Source organism: Scyliorhinus torazame, chromosome 23, assembly GCF_047496885.1.
Source record: "Scyliorhinus torazame isolate Kashiwa2021f chromosome 23, sScyTor2.1, whole genome shotgun sequence".
NCBI classification, from domain to species: Eukaryota; Metazoa; Chordata; class Chondrichthyes; order Carcharhiniformes; family Scyliorhinidae; genus Scyliorhinus; species Scyliorhinus torazame.
This window is the reverse complement of record NC_092729.1, coordinates 87,799,746-87,826,813: the sequence shown is the minus strand read 5'-3', so window position 1 is coordinate 87,826,813 and position 27,068 is coordinate 87,799,746. Positions and strand designations below refer to the sequence as shown.

At 48.7% G+C, this 27,068-nt stretch overlaps 1 long non-coding RNA gene across 1 annotated transcript in view; it reads right to left on the bottom strand.

The window, feature by feature from the left end:
• The window catches only part of LOC140399659 (uncharacterized), a 34,818-nt gene that overhangs the window by 5,601 nt on the left and 2,149 nt on the right, over window positions 1-27,068 (bottom strand). The window contains exon 2 of the long non-coding RNA XR_011937782.1: window positions 15,709-15,857. This is a non-coding gene — a long non-coding RNA (uncharacterized lncRNA). The remainder of the gene's footprint in view (window positions 1-15,708; window positions 15,858-27,068) is intronic.

Genomic DNA, 27,068 nt, shown 5'->3' with positions numbered 1-27,068 from the left:
CTGAGACTGGGCCAGGGCCTGCTGGGACTGGGCCCTGGCCTGCTGAGACTGGGCCATGGCCTGATGGGACTGGGCCGTGGCCTGCTGAGACTGGGCTATGGACTGCAGAGACTGGGCCATGGTCTGCTGGGACTGGGCCGTGGCCTGCTGAGACTGGGCCATGGCCTGCTGGGACTAGGCCAGGGCCTGCTGAGACTGGGCCAGGGCCTGCTGAGACTGGGCCACAGCGTTGAGCGCCTCTGCCATCTGCTGCTGGCTCATGGCTTCCTGTGAGAGGGCAGCCATGTCCTGGGCCACAGACGCCGCCTGCACGGAAAGCCCCAGGCCTCGCAAACCGCTCCCCATGTCTGACACCGTCGCACCCATTGCCTCCACCGCGGGGGTATCTGGGGGACGGGGGATATGGGGTGTATGGGGGAGGGGGGATATGGGGGGTAGGGGGAGGGGGGATAAGGGGGAGAGGGAATATGGGGACGGGCTGTCGGTGGCTCACTTGCTGGTGGGCCCCCGACCTCTGCATCGGCAACCTCCCGGTCCTCAGGTCCGCCAGCCAGTTCCAGGGCCCATTCCTCAGGTACGGTGAGAGGCCTCTCATCAGCGGGGCCCCCTCCAGTCCTCTCATGCTCCCTATTGTTGTGTGCGCGCTTCCCCTGTGGGGGGCGGGTGGGGGGCAGGGGTAAAAGGCAACAGTGTTAGACAGGCATATGAATGCACGCCATCGGTTGCGCGTGCATTGCAGAGGTTAGGGTTAGGGCTGGATTCACCTGGGGGTGTGCCGCATATCGGGCGGGGGGGGGGGGCGGGGGGGGAGAGGGGTCTCACCCTGGCTGCCCTGACGAGGTATATTTGGAACAAAGGTAATTTTCACCGTTGTCTTGTAGTAATAGCGCTCCCAGCCCATCTTTCGACGCACCTGCCGATACTCTTGCCTTGTTTGCTCGGCCAGCAAATGGCAGCTGTTGTCAATAGTTTGCGTAGCATTCGACACGACTGGTCATGTCATTCAGAACATCGGAAAACTGTGACGATTTCCCTCAGGCATCTAGTTTTTGCTGACGGATTGGGAATAAATTGTCCTCTTATTTTACCCAATTAGTTTTTTCCAATTAAGGGGCAATTTAGCGTGTCCAATCCACCTCCCCTGCACATCTTTGGGCTGTGGGGGCGAGGCCCACGCAGACACGGGGAGAATGTGCAAACTCCACACGGACAGTGACCCAGAGCCGGGATCGAACCTGGGACCTCAGCGCCGTGAGGCAGCAGGGCTAACCCACTGAGCCACATTTCCCGCCCACGTTTATCGTAATAATAATCTTCAGCCTCACAAGTGGGCTCACATTAACATAGCAGCGAAGTTACTGTGAAAAGCCCCTAGTCGCCACACTCCGGCCGCTGTTAGGCCGCACTTGGAGTACCGTGTTCAATTCTGGTCGCCCACACTACCAGAAGGGTGTGGAGGCTTTAGGGAGGGTGCAGAAGAGGTTGACCAGAATGCTGCCTGGTATGGAGGGCATTAGCCGTGGGGAGAGGTTGAATAAACTCGGTTTGTTCTCACTGGAACGAAGGAGGTTGAGGGGCGACCTGATAGAGGTATACAAAATTATGAGGGGCATAGACAGTGTGGATAGTCAGAGGCTTTTCCCCAGGGTAGAGGGGTCAATTACTAGGGGGCACAGGTTTAAGGTGAGAGGGGCAAGGTTTAGAGTAGATGTACGAGGCAAGTTTTTTACGCAGAGGGTAGTGGGTGCCTGGAACTCGCTACCGGAGGAGGTGGTGGAAGCAGGGACGATAGGGACATTTAAGGGGCATCTTGACAAACACATGAATAGGATGGGAATAGAGGGATACGGACCCAGGAAGTGTAGAAGATTGTAGTTTAGTCGGGCAGCATGGTCGGCACGGGCTTGGAGGGCCGAAGGGCCTGTTCCTGTGCTGTACTTTTCTTTGATGTGGAGATGCCGGCGTTGGACTGGGGTGGGCACATTAAGAAGTCGTACAACACCAGGTTAAAGTCCAACAGGTTTGTTTCGATGTCACTAGCTTTCGGAGCGCTGCTCCTTCCTCAGGTGAATGAAGAGGTTCCAGAAACATAAATATAGACATATTCAAAGATGCCAAACAATGCTAGGAATGCGAGCGTCAGCAGGTGATTAAATCTTTACAGATCCAGAGATGGGGTAACCCCAGGTTAAAGAGGTATGAATTGTACCAAGCCAGGACAGTTGGTAGGATTTCGCAGGCCAGATGGTGGGGGATGAATGTAATGCGACATGAATCCCAGGTCCCGGTTGAGGCCGCACTCGTGTGTGCGGAACTTGGCAATAAGCTTCCGCTCGGCGATTCTGCGTTGTCGCGGGTCCTGAAGGCCGCCTTGGAGAACGCTTACCCCGGAGATCAGAGGCTGAATGCCCTTGACTGCTGAAGTGTTCCCCGACTGGAAGGGAACATCCCTGCCCGGGGATTGTCGCGCGATGTCCGTTCCATCCGCTGTCGCAGCAAAAGCCAATTTGCGCTAACAAAAATGCAAATACGAGTGTTCAAAGTGATGACTGGGCAATCCCTCCGATGAGTAATGAAATGAAATGAAAATCGCTTATTGTCACAAGTAGGCTTCAAATGAAGTTCCTGTGAAAAGCCCCGAGTTGGATTGGATTGGATTTGTTTATTGTCACACGTACCGAGGGACAGTGAAAAGTATTTTTCTGCGAGCAGCTCAACAGATCGTTAAGTCCATGGGAAGAAAAGGGAATAAAAGAAAATACATAATAGGGCAACACAGGGTCCACAATGTGACTACATAACACCGGCATCGGGTGAAGCATACAGGGTGTAGTGTTAATGAGGTCAGTCCATACGGGGGTCGTTTAGGAGTCTGGTAACGGCGGGGAAGAAACTGTTTTTGAGTCTGTTTGTGCGTGCTCTCAGACTTTTGTATCTCCTGCCCGATGGAAGGAAGTTGGACGAGTGAGTAAGCCGGGTGGGGAGGGATCTTTGATTATGCTGCCCGCTTTCCCCAGGCAGCGGGAGGTGTAGGTGGAGACGATGGATGGGAGGCAGGTTTGTGCGATGGACTGGGCGGTGTTCACGACTCTCTGTAGTTTCTTGCGGTCCTGGGCCGAGCAGTTGCCATACCAGGCTGTGATGCAGCCTGATAGGATGCTTTGTATGGTGCATCTGTAAAAGTTGGTCAGGGTTAATGTGGACATGCCGAATTTCCTTAGTTTCCTGAGGAAGGATAGGCGCTGTTGTGCTTTCTTGGTGGTAGTGTCGACGTGGGTGGACCAGGACAGATTTTTGGAGATGTGCACCCCCGGGAATTTGAAACTGCTAACCATCTCCACCTCGGTCCCGTTGATGCTGACAGGGGTGTGTACAGTACTTTGCTTCCTGAAGTCAATGACCAGCTCTTCAGTGTTGCTGGCATTGAGGGAGAGATTGTTGTCGCTACACCACTCCACTAGGTTCTCTATCTCCCTCCTGTATTTGGACTCATCGTTGTTCGAGATCTGACCCACTATGGTCGTATCGTCAGCAAAACTTGTAGATGGAGTTGGAACCAAGTTTTGCCGCGCAGTCGTGTGTGTACGGGGAGTTGGAACCAAGTTTTGCCGCGCAGTCGTGTGTGTACGGGGAGTAGAGTAGGGGGCTAAGTACGCAGCCTTGCGGGGCGCCGGTGTTGAGGACTATTGTGGAGGAGGTGTCGGTGCTCATTCTTACTGATTGTGGTCTGTGGGTCAGAAAATCGAGGATCCAGTTGCAGAGGGAGGAGCCAGGTCCGAGGTTTTGGAGCTTTTGGAGCCACATTCCGGCACCTGTTCGGGGAGGCTGGCACGGGAATGCAACATTGATGCAACATTAATCAAAGTTCAACTCGACACGGGAGCGAGGGCCAATCTTATAAGTTTATCGGACGTGCAAGAAATGAAACGCAAACCGCGTGTTTTAAATAAAGTACGTCAGTGGATTCAGTCCTGCAAGCATTTCCTGAAATATTTCAAAGGTTTGGAACTCACCCATCGAATGCAGTTGAACAAGAATGCGCACCCAGTCATACACGCAAGGTAAGTCCTCGCTCAATTAAAGGAACGACGAAGGAATGAACGAGGGAGAAGGACAAATGAAAATGAACATCGCTTATTGTCACAAGTAGGCTTCAAATGAAGTTGCTGCGGACAGCCCCTCGTGGGGGGGCAGGTGCCTCTGGGGGGCCGACGAAGCGAATTGAAGAGCCAAAGGATAGGGTGAGCTCCGTGGTCTGCGTGGAGGAAATAAATAACGACCCGAGATTCTGCCTGGATCCCAGAGATCGCAATTTCAACGTGAAGCGGGAATGTTTTTGTATTTCGATCAGAGAAGAGTTGACGTGTGAGACGTCAGGAGAGACACGCTTCAGCGAACGAGGTGCATCGCAGAGTTTTTTGGCGACTCAGGTTGGATCAGTAGACCACAACAGTGACACTCCATTTTTTTGTTTTCTCTCAATGCTATTGGATATTATTTCAGCCCCTGAAATTTCCCATCATGCAACGGAACAGGTCAAAGAACAAAGAACAAGACAGCGCAGGAACAGGCCCTTCGGCCCTCCCAGCCTGTGCCGGCCATGATACCGCCCTTTGACAAAGCCCTCAGCACTTCCTGGTACCATGTACCTCTACCCCCATCCTATCCATGTGTTTGTCGAGATGCTTTTTGACCGCCGTTAATGTATCTGCTTCCACACCTCCCCTGGCCACGCGTTCCAGGCACTCTGTGTAAAAAACCTGCCTCGTCTATTCGGCCCCTCCGCGAGGCTCACACCCTCCAGACCCGGGCAGCATCCTGGTCAACCTCCTCTGCACCCTCCCCAAAGCCCCCACATCCTTCTGGTAGTGAGGCCACCCAGAATTGTGCGCAATATTCCCAGTGCGGCCTTACCGAGGTTCGATACAACAGCGGCGTGCGTTTTTACACTCGAGCCCCGTCCGATGAAGACAAGCATTCCGCCCGCTTCCTCGACGCCCTTGTCCACTTGTGTCGCCACCTTGAAAGATCTGTGGGCCTGTACGCCCAGATCTCTCTGACTTTCTATCTTCCCCAGAGTTTTACCTTCCTGCATATTCCCCCTCTATATATTCCATAGAATTTACAGTGCCGAACGAGTCCATTCGGCCCATCGAGTCTGCACCGGCTCTTGGAAAGAGCACCCTACCCAAGCCCACACCTCCACCCTATCCCCATAACCCAGTAACCCCCACTCAACACTGAGGGCAATTTTGGACACGAAGGGTCAATTTAGCACGGCCAATCCACCTAACCCGCACGTCTTTGGGCTGTGGGAGGAAGCGGAGCACCCGGAGGAAACCCACGCAGACACGGGGAGGACGTGCAGACTCCGCGCAGACAGTGACCCGAGCCGGGGATCGAACTGGGGACCCTGGAGCTGCGAAGCGGCGGTGCTAACCACTGCGCCAGCGTGCCGCCCTACACATTTCCCATTCCTCTGCCCGCCTCCTATCGCTGTGCTGCTGTCCCCTCTGACAATCCCCAACACTGTCCGCCACTCCACCAACCTTGGTGTGCTCCGCGAACTTACTAATTAGACCAGCTACATTTTCCTCCAAGTCGTTTATGTACACCACACACAACAGAGGCGCCAGCACGTGGGAGAAGTGACGAATGTGATATAAAATAGTTAGGTTAAATATATTAGTTACAGTAATGTAGATGTAGGCAGGTCTAGAATCATAGAATCATAGACGTTTACAGCATGGAAACAGGCCCTTCGGCCCAACCAGTCCATGCCGCCCAGTTTTTACCATTAAGCTAGCCCCAGTTGCCCGCACTTGGCCCATAACCCTCTATACCCATCTTACCCATGTAACCATCTAAATGCTTTTTAAAAGACACAATTGTACCTGCCTCTACTACTACCTCTGGCAGCCCATTCCAGACACTCACTACCCTCTGAGTGAAGAAATTGCCCCTCTGGGCCCTTCTGAATCTCTCCCCTCTCACCTTAAACCTATGCCCTCTAGTTTTAGACTCCCCTACCTTTGGGAAAAGATGTTGACTATCTACCTTATCTCTGCCCCTCATTATTTTATAGACCTCTATAAGATCACCCCTAAGCCTCCTACGCTCCAGGGAAAAAAGTCCCAGTCTATCCAGCCTCTCCTTATAACTCAAACCATCAAGTCCCGGTAACATCCTAGTAAATCTTTTCTGCACTCTTTCCAGTTTAATAATATCCTTCCTATAATAGGGTGACCAGAACTGCACACAGTATTCCAAGTGTGGCCGTACCAATGTCTTGTACAACTTCAACAAGACGTCCCAACTCCTGTATTCAATGTTCTGACCAATGAAACCAAGCATGCCGAATGCCTTCGTCACCACCCTGTCCACCTGCGACTCCACCTTCAAGGAGCTATGAACCTGTACTCCTAGATCTCTTTGTTCTATAACTCTCCCCAACGCCATACCATTAACTGAGTAGGTCCTGGCCTGGTTCGATCTGCCAAAATGCATCACCTCACATTTATCTAAATTAAACTCCATCTGCCATTCGTCGGCCCACTGGCCTAATTGATCAAGATCCCGTTGCAATCCTAGACAACCTTCTTCACTATCCACTGTGCCACCAATCTTGGTGTCATCTGCAAACTTACGAACCATGCCTCCTAAATTTTCATCCAAATCATTAATATAAATCACAAATAACAGTGGACCCAGCACCGATCCCTGAGGCACACCACTGGTCACAGGCCTCCAGTTTGAAAATCAACCCTCTACAACCACCCTCTGCCTTCTGTCGTCCAGCCAATTTTGAATCCAATTGGCAACCTCACCCTGGATCCCGTGAGCTTTAACCTTCTGCAACAACCTACCATGCGGTACCTTGTCAAAGGCTTTGCTAAAGTCCATGTAGACAACGTCTACTGCACTGCCCTCATCTACCTTCTTGGTCACCCCCTCAAAAAACTCAATCAAATTTGCGAGCTCTAGTGAGTTCACAGACAAAGGGTTTCAGAGAGCATGGCAAGGGAGGGGGAGGGGTGTCTAGTGGAGGAGGAGAAAAGGATGCTGGGTAACAAGAGGCCATGGTTAAGGAATGAGAAGTGAGCCAATTAGGATGTATGGCCAGGTCAGGAGGGGTATAGGATGACCTATGGGAATCGTTCATGTGAAACTTGATCCATTTGAATGTATTTGTAGAGATTCCTTTGTCTCCGACAGCACTCGATTCTAAAGACCCAGGAGGCTGCTGTGTTCCGGGTTTCTGGTGAAGCGAGTCAGATTTGCAAGTCGGGTAAAAAAGAAATGATGCTATCCATCTCGAGTTTAATTGAGGCCAGACTGACGGGTAAAGAAATCCCAATTTGTCAGAAGTAATTCCAGGTGTACGATACGAAGGGAAGGGCGCGACGAAAGGCTTCTCAAAACGCTGAGATGCATCAAGAATGAAGGTCTGACGTTAGATTGAGACAAACACCAATTTGGTGTCGCGAAATAATCAAATTCTCGGGAGATAAACGTCGCCTGCGCACGTTCTCCTCCGTGTCTGCGCGGGTTTCGTTCCCTCCGGGCGCTCCGGTTTCCTCCCGAAAGACCAGAACGCGCAGACTCCCCTCAGACGTTGCCCCAAGCCGGGGATCGAACCTGGGACCCTGGCGCTGTGAAGCAACTGTGCTAACCAGTGTGATACCCCGAAAGACGTGCTTGGTAGGTGAATTCGACACTCTGAATTCACCCACTGCGTACCCGAACAGGCGGCGGAGTGTGGCGACTAGGGGATTTTCACAGTAACGTCAGTGCCGGGTCAATGTAAACCTACTTGTGACACTAATAAAGATTATTAATGTGGCGACGTGGGTATTTTCACAGTAACGTCAGTGCCAGTTTAATGTGAGCCCACTTGTGACACTAATAAAGATTATTATTAATGTGGCGACGAGGGGATTTTCACAGTAACGTCAGTGCCGGGTTAATGTAAGCCTACTTGTGACACTAATAAAGATTATTATTAATGTGGCGACGAGGGGATTTTCACAGTAACGTCAGTGCCGCGTTAATGTAAACCTACTTGTGACACTAATAAAGATTATTATTAATGTGGCGACGAGGGGATTTTCACAGTAACGTCAGTGCCGGGTCAATGTGAGCCTACTTGTGACACTAATAAAGATTATTAATGTGGCGACGAGTGTATTTTCACAGTAACGTCAGTGCCGGGTTAATGTAAACCTACTTGTGACACTAATAAAGATTATTAATAATGTGGCGACTAGGGGATTTTCACAGTAACGTCAGTGCCGGGTTAATGTAAGCCGACTTGTGACACTAATAAAGATTATTATTAATGTGGCGACGAGGATATTTACACAGTAGCTTCATTGCAGTGTTAATGTAAACCTGCTTGTGACACTAATAAAGATTATTATTAATGTGACGACGAGTGGATTTTCACAGTAACGTCAGTGCTGGGTTAATGTAAGCCTACTTGTGACACTAATAAAGATTATTATTAATGTGGCGACGAGGGGATTTTCACAGTAACGTCAGTGCCAGGTTAATGTAAGCCCACTTGTGACACTAATAAAGATTATTATTAATGTGGCGACGAGGGGATTTTCACAGTAACGTCAGTGCCGGGTTAATGTAAGCCCACTTGTGACACTAATAAAGATTATTATTAATGTGGCGACGAGGGTATTTTCACAGTAACGTCAGTGCCGGGTTAATGTAAGCCCACTTGTGACACTAATAAAGATTATTATTAATGTGGCGACGAGGGGATTTTCACAGTAACGTCAGTGCCAGGTTAATGTAAGCCCACTTGTGACACTAATAAAGATTATTATTAATGTGGTGACGAGGGTATTTTCACAGTAACGTCAGTGCCGGGTTAATGTAAACCTACTTGTGACACTAATAAAGATTATTATTAATGTGGCGACGAGGGGATTTTCACAGTAACGTCAGTGCCGGGTTAATGTAAACCTACTTGTGACACTAATAAAGATTATTATTAATGTGGCGACGAGGGGATTTTCACAGTAACGTCAGTGCCGGGTTAATGTAAACCTACTTGTGACACTAATAAAGATTATTATTAATGTGGCGACGAGGGTATTTTCACAGTAACGTCAGTGCTGGGTTAATGTGAGCCTACTTGTGACAGTAATAAAGATTATTATTAATGTGGCGACGAGGGTATTTTCACAGTAACGTCAGTGCCGGGTTAATGTAAACCTACTTGTGACACTAATAAAGATTATTATTAATGTGGCGACGAGGGTATTTTCACAGTAACGTCAGTGCCGGGTCAATGTGAGCCTACTTGTGACACTAATAAAGATTATTAATGTGGCGACGAGGGTATTTTCACAGTAACGTCAGTGCCGGGTTAATGTAAACCTACTTGTGACACTAATAAAGATTATTATTAATGTGGCGACGAGGGTATTTTCACAGTAACGTCAGTGCCGGGTTAATGTAAGCCTACTTGTGACACTAATAAAGATTATTATTAATGTGGCGACTAGGGGATTTTCACAGTAACGTCAGTGCCGGGTTAATGTAAGCCGACTTGTGACACTAATAAAGATTATTATTAATGTGGCGACGAGGATCTTTACACAGTAGCTTCATTGCAGTGTTAATGTAAACCTGCTTGTGACACTAATAAAGATTATTATTAATGTGACGATGAGGGGATTTTCACAGTAACGTCAGTGCCGGGTTAATGTAAACATACTTGTGACACTAATAAAGATTATTATTAATGTGGCGACGAGGGTATTTTCACAGTAACGTCAGTGCCGGGTTAATGTAAACCTACTTCTGACACTAATAAAGATTATTATTAATGTGGCGACGAGGGTATTTTCACAGTAACGTCAGTGCCGGGTTAATGTGAGCCTACTTGTGACACTAATAAAGATTATTATTAATGTGGCGACGAGGGTATTTTCACAGTAACGTCAGTGCCGGGTTAATGTAAGCCTACTTGTGACACTAATAAAGATTATTATTAATGTGGCGACGAGGGGATTTTCGCAGTAACGTCAGTGCCGGGTTAATGTAAGCCGACTTGTGACACTAATAAAGATTATTATTAATGTGGCGACGAGGGTATTTTCACAGTAACGTCAGTGCCGGGTTAATGTAAACCTACTTGTGACACTAATAAAGATTATTATTAATGGGGCGACGAGGATATTTTCACAGTAACGTCAGTGCCAGGTTAATGTAAACCTACTTGTGGCACCAATAAAGATTATTATTAATGTGGCGACGAGGGGCTTTTCACAGTAACGTCAGTGCCGGGTTAATGTGAGCCTACTTGTGACACTAATAAAGATTATTATTAATGTGGTGACGAGGGGATTTTCACAGTAATGTCAGTGCCGGGTTAATGTAAACCTGCTTGTGACACTAATAAAGATTATTATTAATGTGACGACGAGGGGATTTTCACAGTAACGTCAGTGCCGGGTTAATGTGAGCCTACTTGTGACACTAATAAAGATTATTATTAATGTGGCGACGAGGGGATTTTCACAGTAACGTCAGTGCCGCGTTAATGTAAACCTGCTTGTGACACTAATAAAGATTATTATCAATGTGGCGTCGAGGGGATTTTCACAGTAACGTCAGTGCCGGGTTAATGTGAGCCTACTTGTGACACTAATAAAGATTATTATTAATGTGGCGATGAGGGGATTTTCACAGTAACGTCACTGCCGAGTTAATGTAAGCCTACTTGTGACAATAATAAAGATTATTATTAATGTGGCGACGAGGGGATTTTCACAGTAACGTCAGTGCCGGGTTAATGTAAACCTACTTGTGACACTAATAAAGATTATTATTAATGTGGTGATGAGGGGCTTTTCACAGTAACGTCAGTGCCGGGTTAATGTAAGCCTACTTGTGACACTAATAAAGATTATTATTAACGTGGTGACGAGGGTATTTTCACAGTAACGTCAGTGCCGGGTTAATGTGAGCCTACTTGTGACACGAATAAAGATTATTAATGTGGCGACGAGGGGATTTTCACAGTAACGTCAGTGCCGGGTTAATGTAAACCTGCTTGTGACACTAATAAAGATTATTATTAATGTGGCGACGAGGGGCTTTTCATAGTAACGTCAGTGCTGGGTTAATGTGAGCCCACTTGTGACACGAATAAAGATTATTATTAATGTGGCGACGAGGGGATTTTCACAGTAACGTCAGTGCTGTGTTAATGTGAGCCCACTTGTGACAGGAATAAAGATTATTATTAATGTGGCGACGAGGGGATTTTCACAGTAACGTCAGTGCCGGGTTAATGTAAGCCTACTTGTGACAATAATAAAGATTATTATTAATGTGGCGACGAGGGGATTTTCACAGTAGCTTCATTGCAGCGTTAATGTAAGCCTACTTGTGACACTAATAAAGATTATTAATGTGGCGACGTGGGTATTTTCACAGTAACGTCAGTGCCAGTTTAATGTGAGCCCACTTGTGACACTAATAAAGATTATTATTAATGTGGCGACGAGGGGATTTTCACAGTAACGTCAGTGCCGGGTTAATGTAAGCCTACTTGTGACACTAATAAAGATTATTATTAATGTGGCGACGAGGGGATTTTCACAGTAACGTCAGTGCCGCGTTAATGTAAACCTACTTGTGACACTAATAAAGATTATTATTAATGTGGCGACGAGGGGATTTTCACAGTAACGTCAGTGCCGGGTCAATGTGAGCCTACTTGTGACACTAATAAAGATTATTAATGTGGCGACGAGTGTATTTTCACAGTAACGTCAGTGCCGGGTTAATGTAAACCTACTTGTGACACTAATAAAGATTATTAATAATGTGGCGACTAGGGGATTTTCACAGTAACGTCAGTGCCGGGTTAATGTAAGCCGACTTGTGACACTAATAAAGATTATTATTAATGTGGCGACGAGGATATTTACACAGTAGCTTCATTGCAGTGTTAATGTAAACCTGCTTGTGACACTAATAAAGATTATTATTAATGTGACGACGAGTGGATTTTCACAGTAACGTCAGTGCTGGGTTAATGTAAGCCTACTTGTGACACTAATAAAGATTATTATTAATGTGGCGACGAGGGGATTTTCACAGTAACGTCAGTGCCAGGTTAATGTAAGCCCACTTGTGACACTAATAAAGATTATTATTAATGTGGCGACGAGGGGATTTTCACAGTAACGTCAGTGCCGGGTTAATGTAAGCCCACTTGTGACACTAATAAAGATTATTATTAATGTGGCGACGAGGGTATTTTCACAGTAACGTCAGTGCCGGGTTAATGTAAGCCCACTTGTGACACTAATAAAGATTATTATTAATGTGGCGACGAGGGGATTTTCACAGTAACGTCAGTGCCAGGTTAATGTAAGCCCACTTGTGACACTAATAAAGATTATTATTAATGTGGTGACGAGGGTATTTTCACAGTAACGTCAGTGCCGGGTTAATGTAAACCTACTTGTGACACTAATAAAGATTATTATTAATGTGGCGACGAGGGGATTTTCACAGTAACGTCAGTGCCGGGTTAATGTAAACCTACTTGTGACACTATTAAAGATTATTATTAATGTGGCGACGAGGGGATTTTCACAGTAACGTCAGTGCCGGGTTAATGTAAACCTACTTGTGACACTAATAAAGATTATTATTAATGTGGCGACGAGGGTATTTTCACAGTAACGTCAGTGCCGGGTTAATGTGAGCCTACTTGTGACAGTAATAAAGATTATTATTAATGTGGCGACGAGGGTATTTTCACAGTAACGTCAGTGCCGGGTTAATGTAAACCTACTTGTGACACTAATAAAGATTATTATTAATGTGGCGACGAGGGTATTTTCACAGTAACGTCAGTGCCGGGTCAATGTGAGCCTACTTGTGACACTAATAAAGATTATTAATGTGGCGACGAGGGTATTTTCACAGTAACGTCAGTGCCGGGTTAATGTAAACCTACTTGTGACACTAATAAAGATTATTATTAATGTGGCGACGAGGGTATTTTCACAGTAACGTCAGTGCCGGGTTAATGTAAGCCTACTTGTGACACTAATAAAGATTATTATTAATGTGGCGACTAGGGGATTTTCACAGTAACGTCAGTGCCGGGTTAATGTAAGCCGACTTGTGACACTAATAAAGATTATTATTAATGTGGCGACGAGGATCTTTACACAGTAGCTTCATTGCAGTGTTAATGTAAACCTGCTTGTGACACTAATAAAGATTATTATTAATGTGACGATGAGGGGATTTTCACAGTAACGTCAGTGCCGGGTTAATGTAAACCTACTTGTGACACTAATAAAGATTATTATTAATGTGGCGACGAGGGTATTTTCACAGTAACGTCAGTGCCGGGTTAATGTAAACCTACTTCTGACACTAATAAAGATTATTATTAATGTGGCGACGAGGGTATTTTCACAGTAACGTCAGTGCCGGGTTAATGTGAGCCTACTTGTGACACTAATAAAGATTATTATTAATGTGGCGACGAGGGTATTTTCACAGTAACGTCAGTGCCGGGTTAATGTAAGCCTACTTGTGACACTAATAAAGATTATTATTAATGTGGCGACGAGGGGATTTTCGCAGTAACGTCAGTGCCGGGTTAATGTAAGCCGACTTGTGACACTAATAAAGATTATTATTAATGTGGCGACGAGGGTATTTTCACAGTAACGTCAGTGCCGGGTTAATGTAAACCTACTTGTGACACTAATAAAGATTATTATTAATGGGGCGACGAGGATATTTTCACAGTAACGTCAGTGCCGGGTTAATGTAAACCTACTTGTGGCACCAATAAAGATTATTATTAATGTGGCGACGAGGGGCTTTTCACAGTAACGTCAGTGCCGGGTTAATGTGAGCCTACTTGTGACACTAATAAAGATTATTATTAATGTGGTGACGAGGGGATTTTCACAGTAATGTCAGTGCCGGGTTAATGTAAACCTGCTTGTGACACTAATAAAGATTATTATTAATGTGGCGATGAGGAGATTTTCACAGTAACGTCAGTGCCGGCTTAATATGAGCCTACTTGTGACACTAATAAAGATTATTATTAATGTGGCGACGAGGGGATTTTCACAGTAACGTCAGTGCCGCGTTAATGTAAACCTGCTTGTGACACTAATAAAGATTATTATCAATGTGGCGTCGAGGGGATTTTCACAGTAACGTCAGTGCCGGGTTAATGTGAGCCTACTTGTGACACTAATAAAGATTATTATTAATGTGGCGATGAGGGGATTTTCACAGTAACGTCACTGCCGAGTTAATGTAAGCCTACTTGTGACAATAATAAAGATTATTATTAATGTGGCGACGAGGGGATTTTCACAGTAACGTCAGTGCCGGGTTAATGTAAACCTACTTGTGACACTAATAAAGATTATTATTAATGTGGTGATGAGGGGCTTTTCACAGTAACGTCAGTGCCGGGTTAATGTAAGCCTACTTGTGACACTAATAAAGATTATTATTAACGTGGTGACGAGGGTATTTTCACAGTAACGTCAGTGCCGGGTTAATGTGAGCCTACTTGTGACACGAATAAAGATTATTAATGTGGCGACGAGGGGATTTTCACAGTAACGTCAGTGCCGGGTTAATGTAAACCTGCTTGTGACACTAATAAAGATTATTATTAATGTGGCGACGAGGGGCTTTTCATAGTAACGTCAGTGCTGGGTTAATGTGAGCCCACTTGTGACACGAATAAAGATTATTATTAATGTGGCGACGAGGGGATTTTCACAGTAACGTCAGTGCTGTGTTAATGTGAGCCCACTTGTGACAGGAATAAAGATTATTATTAATGTGGCGACGAGGGGATTTTCACAGTAACGTCAGTGCCGGGTTAATGTAAGCCTACTTGTGACAATAATAAAGATTATTATTAATGTGGCGACGAGGGGATTTTCACAGTAGCTTCATTGCAGCGTTAATGTAAGCCTACTTGTGACACTAATAAAGATTATTATTAATATGGCGACGAGGGGATTTTCACAGTAACTTCATCGCAGTGTTAATGTCAGCCTACTTGTGACACGAATAAAGATTATTATTATCTGTCATCATGCCACGTGGTTGCTCGAAATTCTTTCTCTTCTTTTTTCTCTGTTATCTTTGTAACAGAGAAAACCATTTAAGGGGCATCTTGACAAATACATGAATAGGATGGGGATAGAGGGATACGGACCCCGGAAGTGTAGAAGGTTGTAGTTTAGACGGGCAGCATGGTCGGCACGGGCTTGGAGGGCCGAAGGGCCTGTTCCTGTGCTGTACATTTCTTTGTTCTTTGTTGTTCTTTGTCTTCTCAGGTCTTCAATTCCAATCCCATCCTGGTACCATGTTACACTTGGCAGGTCGGAATTAGTGCACTAGCGAACGTCTAGGTTATGACTAGTTAAATCTTTATTGTTCAACAATAATGTGGGCTAGATAACCATTAGAAAATTTGCTAAGTGTTATAAATTATCTACGGCATATGTGACTATTCACTATGGCGATTATGTCCTGACTCCCCGAGGAAACAGTGTCACATGGTTGTTCTCTACTGCCACCGGCTGGTTGGAGGTTGTGTTTACCACTATGAAGCACAGCATCACTATCTCTCTCAGTTGTGATAATTCCACTCCCCGTTCCCCGTACCTGTTCAGGTAGATGATCTTTTCAGTAAATTGGCCCTGTCCGTGTTGTGCGTCACTGTGGGGTTCGTTGGCGATGACTTCGACTCCATCACCACCTCGACTTTCCTCGTTACTGTGTTTGCTGATCATGTACAGCTGACCGACCTGATACTAAAAAACCAACAACAGTCGGGGGTTAGAACATATCGCCTCAAACACTCCTTCTCTCACCCTCTGTCTCCCTCTCTGTCTGTCTCTTTCTCTATGTCTCCCTCTCTGTCTCTCTCTCTCTGTCTGTCTGTCTCCCTCTCTGTCTCTCTCTCTCTCTCTCTCTCTGTCTTACTCTCTCTCTGTCTCTCTCTCTGACTCTCTCTCTCTGTCTCTCCCTTTCAGTCTCTCTCTCTCACTCTGTCTCTCTCTGTGTATCTCCATCAGTCTCTCTCTCTATCTCTCCCTCTGTCTCTCTCTCTCTCTCTGTCTCTCTCACTCTGTCTCTATCCCTCTGTCTCTCTATGTCTCTCCATCAGTCTCTCTCTCTCTCTGTCTCTCTCTCTGCCTCTCTCTCTGTCTCTGTCTCAGTCTCTGTGTCTCTCTCTCTCTCTCTCTCTGCCTCTCCCTCTCTGTCTCTCTCTCTCTGTCTCTCTGTCTATCTCACTCTCTGTCTCACTCTCTCTCTGTCTCTCTCTGACTCTCTCTCTCTGTCTCTCCCTTTCAGTCTCTCTCTCTCCCTCAGTCTCTCTCTGTGTTTCTCCATCAGTCTCTCTCTCTGTCACTCCCTCTGTCTCTCTCTCTCTCTGTCTCTCTCACTCTGTCTCTATCCCTCTCTCTCTCTGTCTCTCCATCAGTCTCTCTCTCTCTGTCTCCCACTCTCTGTCTCTCTCCCTCACTCTCTCCTCTGTCTCTCTCCCTCTCTCTCACTCTGTCTCTATCCCTCTGCCTCTCTCTGTCTCTCCATCAGTCTCTCTCTCCCTCTGTCTCTCTCTCTGTCTCTCTCTCTCTGTCTCTGTCTCTCTCTCTCTCTCTCTCTCTGTCTCCTCTGTCTCTCTCTCTCTCTGTCTCACTCTCGCTCTCTCTCTCTCTCTGTCTCTCTCTCTCTGTCTCCTCTGTCTCTCTCTCTGTCTCTCTCTCTGTGTCTCTCTCTCTCTGTCTATCTCTCTGCCTCTCTCTCTCTGTCTCTGTCTCTCTCTCTCTCTGTCTCTTTCTTTCTGTCTCTCCCTGTCTCTCTCTCTCTCTCTCTCCCTCTGTCTCTCTCTGGCAATGTCAGCGACAATATTGAGTTACGATGGGGGAAGGACAGAGATGAACAAGATTAGCAGCAGAGTGCTCTAGTCTGAGACTACATCCCGTCGAATAATATTATCAGGGGTCTCCGGGAGAGTGTTAATATTTACAGGGAGACTCCGGGAGAGGGTTAATATTTACAGGGGGGTCTCCGGGAGAGTGTTAATATTTACAGGGGGGTATCAGGGAGAGTGTTAATATTTACAGGGGGTCTCCGGGAGAGTGTTAATATTTACAGGGGGGTCTCCGGGAGAGTGTTAATATTTACAGGGGAGTCTCCGGGAGAGTGTTAATATTTACAGGGAGGTCTCCGGGAGAGTGTTAATATTTACAGGGGGGTCTCCGGGCGAGTGTTAATATTTACACGGAGGTCTCCGGGAGAGTGTTAATATTTACAGGGGGGTCACCGGGCGAGTGTTAATATTTACAGGGAGACTCCGGGAGTGTGTTAATATTTACAGGGGGGTCTCCGGGCGAGTGTTAATATTTACAGGAGGGTCTCCGGGAGTGTGTTAATATTTACAGGGGGGTCTCCGGGAGAGTGTTAATATTTACAGGGGGGTCTCCGGGAGAGTGTTAATATTTACAGGGGTGTCTCCGGGAGAGTGTTAATATTTACAGGGGGGTCTCCGGGAGAGTGTTAATATTTACAGGGGGGTCTCCGGGAGAGTGTTAATATTTACAGGGGGGTCTCCGGGAGAGTGTTAATATTTACAGGGGGGTCTCCGGGAGAGTGTTAATATTTACAGGGGGGGCTCCGGGAGAGTGTAAATATTTACAGGGGGGTCTCCGGGAGAGTGTTAATATTTACAGGGGGGTCTCCGGGAGAGTGTTAATATTTACAGGGGGGTCTCTGGGAGAGTGTTAATATTTACAGGGGGGTCTCCGGGAGAGAGTTAATATTTACAGGGGGGTCTCCGGGAGAGTGTTAATATTTACAGGGAGGTCTCCGGGAGAGTGTTAATATTTACAGGGGGGTCTCCGGGAGAGTGTTAATATTTACAGGGGGGGTCTCCGGGAGTGTGTTAATATTTACAGGGGGGTCTCCGGGAGAGTGTTATTATTTACCGGGTGCCTCCGGGAGAGTGTTAATATTTACAGGGGTGTCTCCGGGAGGGTGTTAATATTTACAGGGGGTGTCTCCGGGAGAGTGTTAATATTTACAGGGGGGTCTCCGGGAGAGTGTTAATATTTACAGGGGGGTCTCCGGGAGAGTGTTAATATTTACAGGGGGGTCTCCGGGAGAGTGTTAATATTTACAGGGGGGTCTCCGGGAGAGTGTTAATATTTACAGGGGGGTCTCCGGGAGAGTGTTAATATTTACAGGGGGGGCTCCGGGAGAGTGTAAATATTTACAGGGGGGTCTCCGGGAGAGTGTTAATATTTACAGGGGGGTCTCCGGGAGAGTGTTAATATTTACAGGGGGGTCTCTGGGAGAGTGTTAATATTTACAGGGGGGTCTCCGGGAGAGAGTTAATATTTACAGGGGGGTCTCCGGGAGAGTGTTAATATTTACAGGGGGGTCTCTGGGAGAGTGTTAATATTTACAGGGGGGTCTCCGGGGAGTGTTAATATTAACATGGGGTCTCCGGGAGAGTGTTAATATTTACTGGGGGGTCTCCGGGAGAGTGTTAATATTTACAGGGGGGTCTCCGGGAGAGGGTTAATATTTACAGGGGGGTCTCCGGGGAGTGTTAATATTAACATGGGGTCTCCGGGAGAGTGTTAATATTTACTGGGGGGTCTCCGGGAGAGTGTTAATATTTACAGGGGGGTCTCCGGGAGAGGGTTAATATTTACAGGGGGGTCTCCGGGAGAGTGTTAATATTTACAGGGGGGTCTCCGGGAGAGGGTTAATATTTACAGGGGGGTCTCCGGGAGAGTGTTAATATTTACAGGGGGGTCTCGGGGAGAGTGTTAATATTTACAGGGGGGGTCTCCGGGAGAGTGTTAATATTTACAGGGGGGTCTCTGGGATAGTGTTAATATTTACAGGGGGGGGTCTCCGGGAGAGTGTTAATATTTACAGGGGGTCTCCGGGAGACTGTTAATATTTACAGGGGGGTCTCCGGGAGAGTATTAATATTTACAGGGGGGGGTCTCCGGGAGAGTGTTAATATTTACAGGGAGACTCCGGGAGAGTGTTAATATTTACAGGGGGGTCTCCGGGAGAGTGTTAATATTTACAGGGGGGTCTCCGGGAGAGTGTTAATATTTACAGGGGGGTCTCCGGGAGAGTGTTAATATTGACAGGGAGACTCCGGGAGAGTTTTAATATTTACAGGGGGGTCTCCGGGAGAGTGTTAATATTTACAGGGGGGTCTCCGGGAGAGTGTTAATATTTACAGGGGGGTCTCCGGGAGAGTGTTAATGTTTACAGGGGGGTCTCCGGGAGAGTGTTAATATTTACAGGGGGGTCTCCGGGAGAGTATTAATATTTACAGGGGGGGGTCTCCGGGAGAGTGTTAATATTTACAGGGGGTCTCCGGGAGAGTGTTAATATTTACAGGGGGGTCTCCGGGAGAGTGTTAATATTCACAGGGGGGTCTCCGGGAGAGTGTTAATATTTACAGGGGGTTCTCCGGGAGAGTGTTAATATTGAGAGGGGGTCTCCGGGAGAGGGTTAATATTTACAGGGGGGGTCTCCGGGAGAGTGTTAATATTTACAGGGGGGTCTCCGGGAGAGTGTTAATATTCACAGGGGGGTCTCCGGGAGAGTGTTAATATTTACAGGGGGGTCTCCGGGAGAGTGTTAATATTTACAGGGGGGTCTCCGGGAGAGTGTTAATGTTTACAGGGGGGTCTCCGGGTGTGTGTTAATATTTACAGGGGGGTCTCCGGGAGAGTGTTAATATTTACAGGGGGGTCTACGGGAGAGTGTTAATATTCACAGGGGGGTCTCCGGGAGAGTGTTAATATTTCCAGGGGGGTCTACGGGAGAGTGTTAATATTTACAGGGGGGTCTCCAGGAGTGTGTTAATATTTACAGGGGGGTCTCCGGGAGAGTGTTAATATTTACAGGGGGGTCTCCGGGAGAGTGTTAATATTTACATGGGGGTCTCCGGGAGAGTGTTAATATTTACAGGGAGACTCCGGGAGAGTGTTAATATTTACAGGGGGGTCTCCGGGAGAGTGTTAATATTTACAGGGAGACTCCGGGAGAGTGTTAATATTTACAGGGGGGTCTCCGGGAGAGTGTTAATATTTACAGGGGGGTCTCCGGGAGAGTGTTAATATTTACAGGGGGGTCTCCGGGAGAGTGTTAATATTTACAGGGGGGTCTCCAGGAGTGTGTTAATATTTACAGGGGGGTCTCCGGGAGAGTGTTAATATTTACAGGAGGGTCTCCGGGAGTGTGTTAATATTTACAGGGGGGTCTCCGGGAGTGTGTTAATATTTACAGGGGGGTCTCCGGGAGAGTGTTAATATTTACAGGGGGGTCTCCGGGAGAGTGTTAATATTTACAGGGGGGTCTCCGGGAGAGTGTTAATATTTACAGGAGGGTCTCCGGAAGGTTGTTAATATTTACAGGGGGGTCTCCGGGAGAGTGTTCATATTTACAGGGGGGTCTCCGGGAGAGGGTTAATATTTACAGGGGGGTCTCCGGGAGAGTGTTAATATTTACAGGGGGGTCTCCGGGAGAGTGTTAATATTTACAGGAGGGTCTCCGGAAGGTTGTTAATATTTACAGGGGAGTCTCCGGGAGAGTGTTAATATTTACAGGGGGGTCTCCGGGAGAGGGTTAATATTTACAGGGGGGTCTCCGGGAGTGTGTTAATATTTACAGGGAGACTCCGGGAGAGGGTTAATATTTACAGGGGGGTCTCCGGGAGAGTGTTAATATTTACAGGGGGGGCTCCGGGAGAGTGTTAATATTTACAGGGGGGTCTCCGGGAGAGTGTTAATATTTACAGGGGGGTCTCCGGGAGAGTGTTAATATTTACAGGGGGGTCTCCGGGAGAGTGTTAATATTTACAGGGGGGACTCCGGGAGAGTGTTAATATTTACAGGGGGGTCTCCGGGAGAGTGTTAATATTTACATGGGGGTCTCCGGGAGTGTGTTAATATTTACAGGGGGGGTCTCCGGGAGAGTGTTAATATTTACAGGGGGGTCTCCGGGAGAGTGTTAATATGAACAGGGGGTCTCCGGGAGAGTGTTAATATTTACAGGGGGTCTCCGGGAGAGTGTTAATATTTACAGGGGGGTGTCCGGGAGAGTGTTAATATTTACAGGGGGGTCTCCGGAAGAGTGTTAATATTTACAGGGGGGTCTCTGGGAGAGTGTTAATATTTACAGGGGAGTCTCCGGGAGAGTGTTAATATTTACAGGGGGGTCTCCGGGAGAGTGTTAATATTTACAGGGAGACTCCGGGAGAGTGTTAATATTTACAGAGGGGTCTCCGGGAGAGTGTTAATATTTACAGGGGGGTCTCCGGGAGAGTGTTAATATTTACAGGGGGGTCTCCGGGAGAGTGTTAATATTTACAGGGGGGTCTCCGGGAGAGTGTTAATATTTACAGGAAGGTCTACGGGAGAGTGTTAATATTTACAGGGAGGTCTCCGGGAGTGTGTTAATATTTACAGGGGGGTCTCCGGGAGTGTGTTAATATTTACAGGGGGGTCTCCGGGAGAGTGTTAATATTTACAGGGAGTCTCCGGGAGAGTGTTAATATTTACAGGGGGGTCTGCGGGAGAGTGTTAATATTTACAGGGGGGTCTCCGGGAGAGTGTTAATATTTACAGGGGGGTCTCCGGGAGAGGGTTAATATTTACAGGGAGACTCCGGGAGAGTGTTAATATTTACAGGGGGGTCTCCGGGAGAGTGTTAATATTTACAGGGAGACTCCGGGAGAGTGTTAATATTTACAGGGGGGTCTCCGGGAGAGTGTTAATATTTACAGGGGGGTCTCCGGGAGAGTGTCAATATTTACAGGGAGACTCCGGGAGAGTGTTAATATTTACAGGGGTGTCTCCGGGAGAGTGTTAATATTTACAGGGGGGTCTCCGGGAGAGTGTTAATATTTACAGGGGGGTCTCCGGGAGAGTGTTAATATTTACAGGGGGGTCTCCGGGAGAGTGTTAATATTTACAGGGGGGTCTCCGGGAGAGTGTTAATATTTACAGGGGGGTCTCCGGGAGAGTGTTAATATTTACAGGGAGACTCCGGGAGAGTGTTAATATTTACAGGGGGGCCTTTGGGAGAGTGTTAATATTCACAGGGGGGTCTCCGGGAGAGTGTTAATATTTACAGGGGGGTCTCCGGGAGAGTGTTAATATTTACAGGGAGACTCCGGGAGAGTGTTAATATTTACAGGGAGACTCCGGGAGAGTGTTAATATGCACAGGGATTCTGGACGGTTTGAGCGTTGAAACCTGTTTGACTTGTTTGTCGCTTCACTCAGACCACCTGAGGTTGTTCAGGGTTGGCATTCCGCCAAGTCTTTTGTGTCTAAAATAGAAATAACCCTCGAGAGGCATGTGTGAGCGCCTCAATAAAGAGCTGGATTGCAAAATAGGGTCCCACGCAGCTCTGCGAGCAGAACAAGTCTTTCCTGCAATTCACTGCACACTCAACTCCCACCAGAGCTGCCTGCCCTCAGTACTGGCACCGGGGGGAGTGTGGGCCTGGATTATAGCACTCAAATCCTAGAGTATAGACATCTACCTCCGACAGTGCGGCGCTCCCTCAGTACTGGCACCGGGGGGAGTGTGGGCCTGGATTATAGCGCTCAAATCCTAGAGTATAGACATCTCCCTCCGACAGTGCGGCGCTCCCTCAGTACTGGCACCGGGGGGAGTGTCGGCCTGGATTATAGCGCTCAAATCCTAGAGTATAGACATCTCCCTCCGACAGTGCGGCGCTCCCTCAGTACTGGCACCGGGGGGAGTGTGGGCCTGGATTATGGAGCTCAAATCCTCGAGTATATACATCTCCCTCCGACAGTGCAGCGCTCCCTCAGTACTGGCACCGGAGGGAGTGTCGGCCTGGATTATGGAGCTCAAATCCTAGAGTATAGACATCTCCCTCCGACAGTGCAGCGGTCCCTCAGTACTGGCACCGGGGGGAGTGGCGGTCTGGATTATAGCGCTCAAATCCTAGAGTATATACATCTCCCTCCGACAGTGCAGCGCTCCCTCAGTACTGGCACCGGGGGGAGTGTCGGCCTGGATTATGGAGCTCAAATCCTAGAGTATAGACATCTCCCTCCGACAGTGCGGCGCTCCCTCAGTACTGGCATCGGGGGGAGTGTCGACCTGGATTATAGCGCTCAAATCCTAGAGTATAGACATCTACCTCCGACAGTGCAGCGCTCCCTCAGTACTGGCACCGGGGGGAGTGTGGGCCTGGATTATTGCGCTCAAATCCTAGAGTATATACATCTACCTCCGACAGTGCGGCGCTCCCTCAGTACTGGCACCGGGGGGAGTGTGGGCCTGGATTATAGCACTCAAATCCTAGAGTATAGACATCTCCCTCCGACAGTGTGGCGCTCCCTCAGTACTGGCACCGGGGGGAGTGTCGGCCTGGATTACAGCGCTCAAATCCTAGAGTATAGACATCTCCCTCCGACAGTGCGGCGCTCCCTCAGTACTGGCACCGGGGGGAGTGTGGGCCTGGATTATGGAGCTCAAATCCTCGAGTATATACATCTCCCTCCGACAGTGCAGCGCTCCCTCAGTACTGGCACCGGAGGGAGTGTCGGCCTGGATTATGGAGCTCAAATCCTAGAGTATAGACATCTCCCTCCGACAGTGCAGCGGTCCCTCAGTACTGGCACCGGGGGGAGTGGCGGTCTGGATTATAGCGCTCAAATCCTAGAGTATATACATCTCCCTCCGACAGTGCAGCGCTCCCTCAGTACTGGCACCGGGGGGAGTGTCGGCCTGGATTATGGAGCTCAAATCCTAGAGTATAGACATCTCCCTCCGACAGTGCGGCGCTCCCTCAGTACTGGCACCGGGGGGAGTGTGGGCCTGGATTATTGCGCTCAAATCCTAGAGTATATACATCTACCTCCGACAGTGCGGCACTCCCTCAGTACTGGCACCGGGGGGGGTGTCGGCCTGGATTATGGAGCTCAAATCCGAGAGTATATACATCTCCCTCCGACAGGGCAGCGCTCCCTCAGTGCTGGCACCGAAGGGAGTGTGGGCCTGGATTATGGAGCTCAAATCCGAGAGTATAGACATCTCCCTCCGACAGTGCGGAGCTCCCTCAGTACTGGCACCGGGGGGAGTGTCGGCCTGGATTATGGAGCTCAAATCCTAGAGTATAGACATCTACCTCCGACAGTGCGGCGCTCCCTCAGTACTGGCACCGGGGGGAGTGTGTGCCTGGATTATGGAGCTCAAATCCTAGAGTATATACATCTCCTCCGACAGTGCGACGCTCCCTCAATACTGGCACCGGGGGGAGTGTCGGCCTGGATTATGGAGCTCAAATCCTATAGTATATACATCTCCCTCCGACAGTGCGGCGCTCCCTCAGTACTGGCACCGGGGGGAGTGTCGGCCTGGATTATGGAGCTCAAATCCTGGAGTATAGACAACTACCTCTGACAGTGCAGCGCTCCCTCAGTACTGGCACCGGGGGGGGGGAGTGTGGGCCTGTGTAATAGCACTCAAATCCTAGAGTATATACATCTCCCTTCGACAGTGCGGCGCTCCCTCAGTACTGGCACCGGGGGGAGTGTGGGCCTGGATTATAGAGCTCAAATCCTGGAGTATAGACAACTACCTCCGACAGTGCAGCGCTCCCTCAGTACTGGCACCGGGGGGAGTGTCGGCCTGGATTATAGCACTCAAATCCTAGTGTATATACATCGACCTCCGACAGTGCAGCGCTCCCACAGTACTGGCACCGGGGGGAGTGTCGGCCTGGATTATGGAGCTCAAATCCTAGAGTATAGACATCTCCCTCCGACAGTGCAGCGCTCCCTCAGTACTGGCACCGGGGGGAGTGTCGGCCTGGATTATAGCGCTCAAATCCTAGAGTATAGACATCTACCTCCGACAGTGCAGCGCTCCCTCAGTACTGGCACCGGGGGGAGTGTGGGCCTGGATTATTGCGCTCAAATCCTAGAGTATATACATCTACCTCCGACAGTGCGGCACTCCCTCAGTACTGGCACCGGGGGGGGTGTCGGCCTGGATTATGGAGCTCAAATCCGAGAGTATATACATCTCCCTCCGACAGGGCAGCGCTCCCTCAGTACTGGCACCGGGGGGAGTGTGGGCCTGGATTATGGAGCTCAAATCCGAGAGTATAGACATCTCCCTCCGACAGTGCGGCGCTCCCTCAGTACTGGCACCGGGGGGAGTGTCGGCCTGGATTATGGAGCTCAATCCTAGAGTATAGACATCTACCTCCGACAGTGCGGCGCTCCCTCAGTACTGGCACCGGGGGGAGTGTGTGACTGGATTATGGAGCTCAAATCCTAGAGTATAGACATCTACCTCCGACAGTGCGGCGCTCCCTCAGTACTGGCACCGGGGGGAGTGTGTTCCTGGATTATGGAGCTCAAATCCTATAGTATATACATCTCCCTCCGACAGTGCGGCGCTCCCTCAGTACTGGCATCGGGGGGAGTGTCGGCCTGGATTATGGAGCTCAAATCCTAGAGTATAGACATCTCCCTCTGACAGTTCAGCGCTCCCTCAGTACTGGCATCGGGGGGAGTGTCGGCCTGGATTATGGAGCTCAAATCCTAGAGTATAGACATCTCCCTCTGACAGTTCAGCGCTCCCTCAGTACTGGCACCGGGGGAGTGTGGGCCTGGATTATAGTGCTCAAATCCTAGAGTATAGACATCTTCCTCCGACAGTGCAGAGCTCCCTCAGTACTGACACCGGGGGGAGTGTCAGCCTGGATTATGGAGCTCAAATCCTAGAGTATAGACATCTCCCTCTGACAGTTCAGCGCTCCCTCAGTACTGGCATCGGGGGGAGTGTCGGCCTGGATTATAGCGCTGAAATCCTAGAGTATATAGATCTACCTCCGACAGTGCGGCGCTCCCTCAGTACTGGCACCGGGGGGAGTGTCGGCCTGGATTATAGCGCTCAAATCCTAGAGTGTATACATCTACCCCCGACAGTGCAGCGCTCCCTCAGTACTGGCACCGGAGGGAGTGTCGGCCTGGATTATAGCGCTCAAATCCTCGAGTATAGACATCTCCCTCCGACAGTGCAGCGCTCCCTCAGTACTGGCACCGGAGGGAGTGTCGGCCTGGATTATAGCGCTCAAATCCTAGAGTATAGACATCTACCTCCGACAGTGCAGCGCTCCCTCAGTACTGGCACCGGGGGGAGTGTCGTACTGGATTATGGAGCTCAAATCCTAGAGTATATACATCTCCCTCCGACAGTGCAGCGCTCCCTCAATACTGGCACAAGGGGGGAGTGTGGGCCTGGATTATGGAGCTCAAATCCTAGAGTATATACATCTCCCTCCGACAGTGCAGCGCATCCTCAGTACTGGCATCGGGGGGAGTGTCGGCCTGGATTATGGAGCTCAAATCCTAGAGTATAGACATCTACCTCCGACAGTGCGGCGCTCCCTCAGTACTGGCATCGGGGGGAGTGTGGGCCTGGATTATGGAGCTCAAATCCTAGAGTATATACATCTCCCTCCGACAGTGCAGCGCTCCCTCAGTACTGGCACCGGGGGGAGTGTGGGCCTGGATTATAGCTCAAATCCTAGAGTATAGACATCTACCTCCGACAGTGCAGCGCTCCCTCAGTACTGGCACCGGGGGGAGTGTGGGCCTGGATTATAGCTCAAATCCTAGAGTATATACATCTACCTCCGACAGTGCAGCGCTCCCTCAGTACTGGCATCGGGGGGAGTGTCAGCCTGGATTATGGAGCTCAAATCCTAGAGTATAGACATCTACCTCCGACAGTGCGGCGCTCCCTCAGTACTGGCATCGGGGGGAGTGTCGGCCTGGATTATGGAGCTCAAATCCTAGAGTATAGACATCTACCTCCGACAGTGCAGCGCTCCCTCAGTACTGGCACCGGGGGGAGTGTCGGCCTGGATTATGGAGCTCAAATCCTAGAGTGTATACATCTACCTCCGACAGTGCAGCGCTCCCTCAGTAC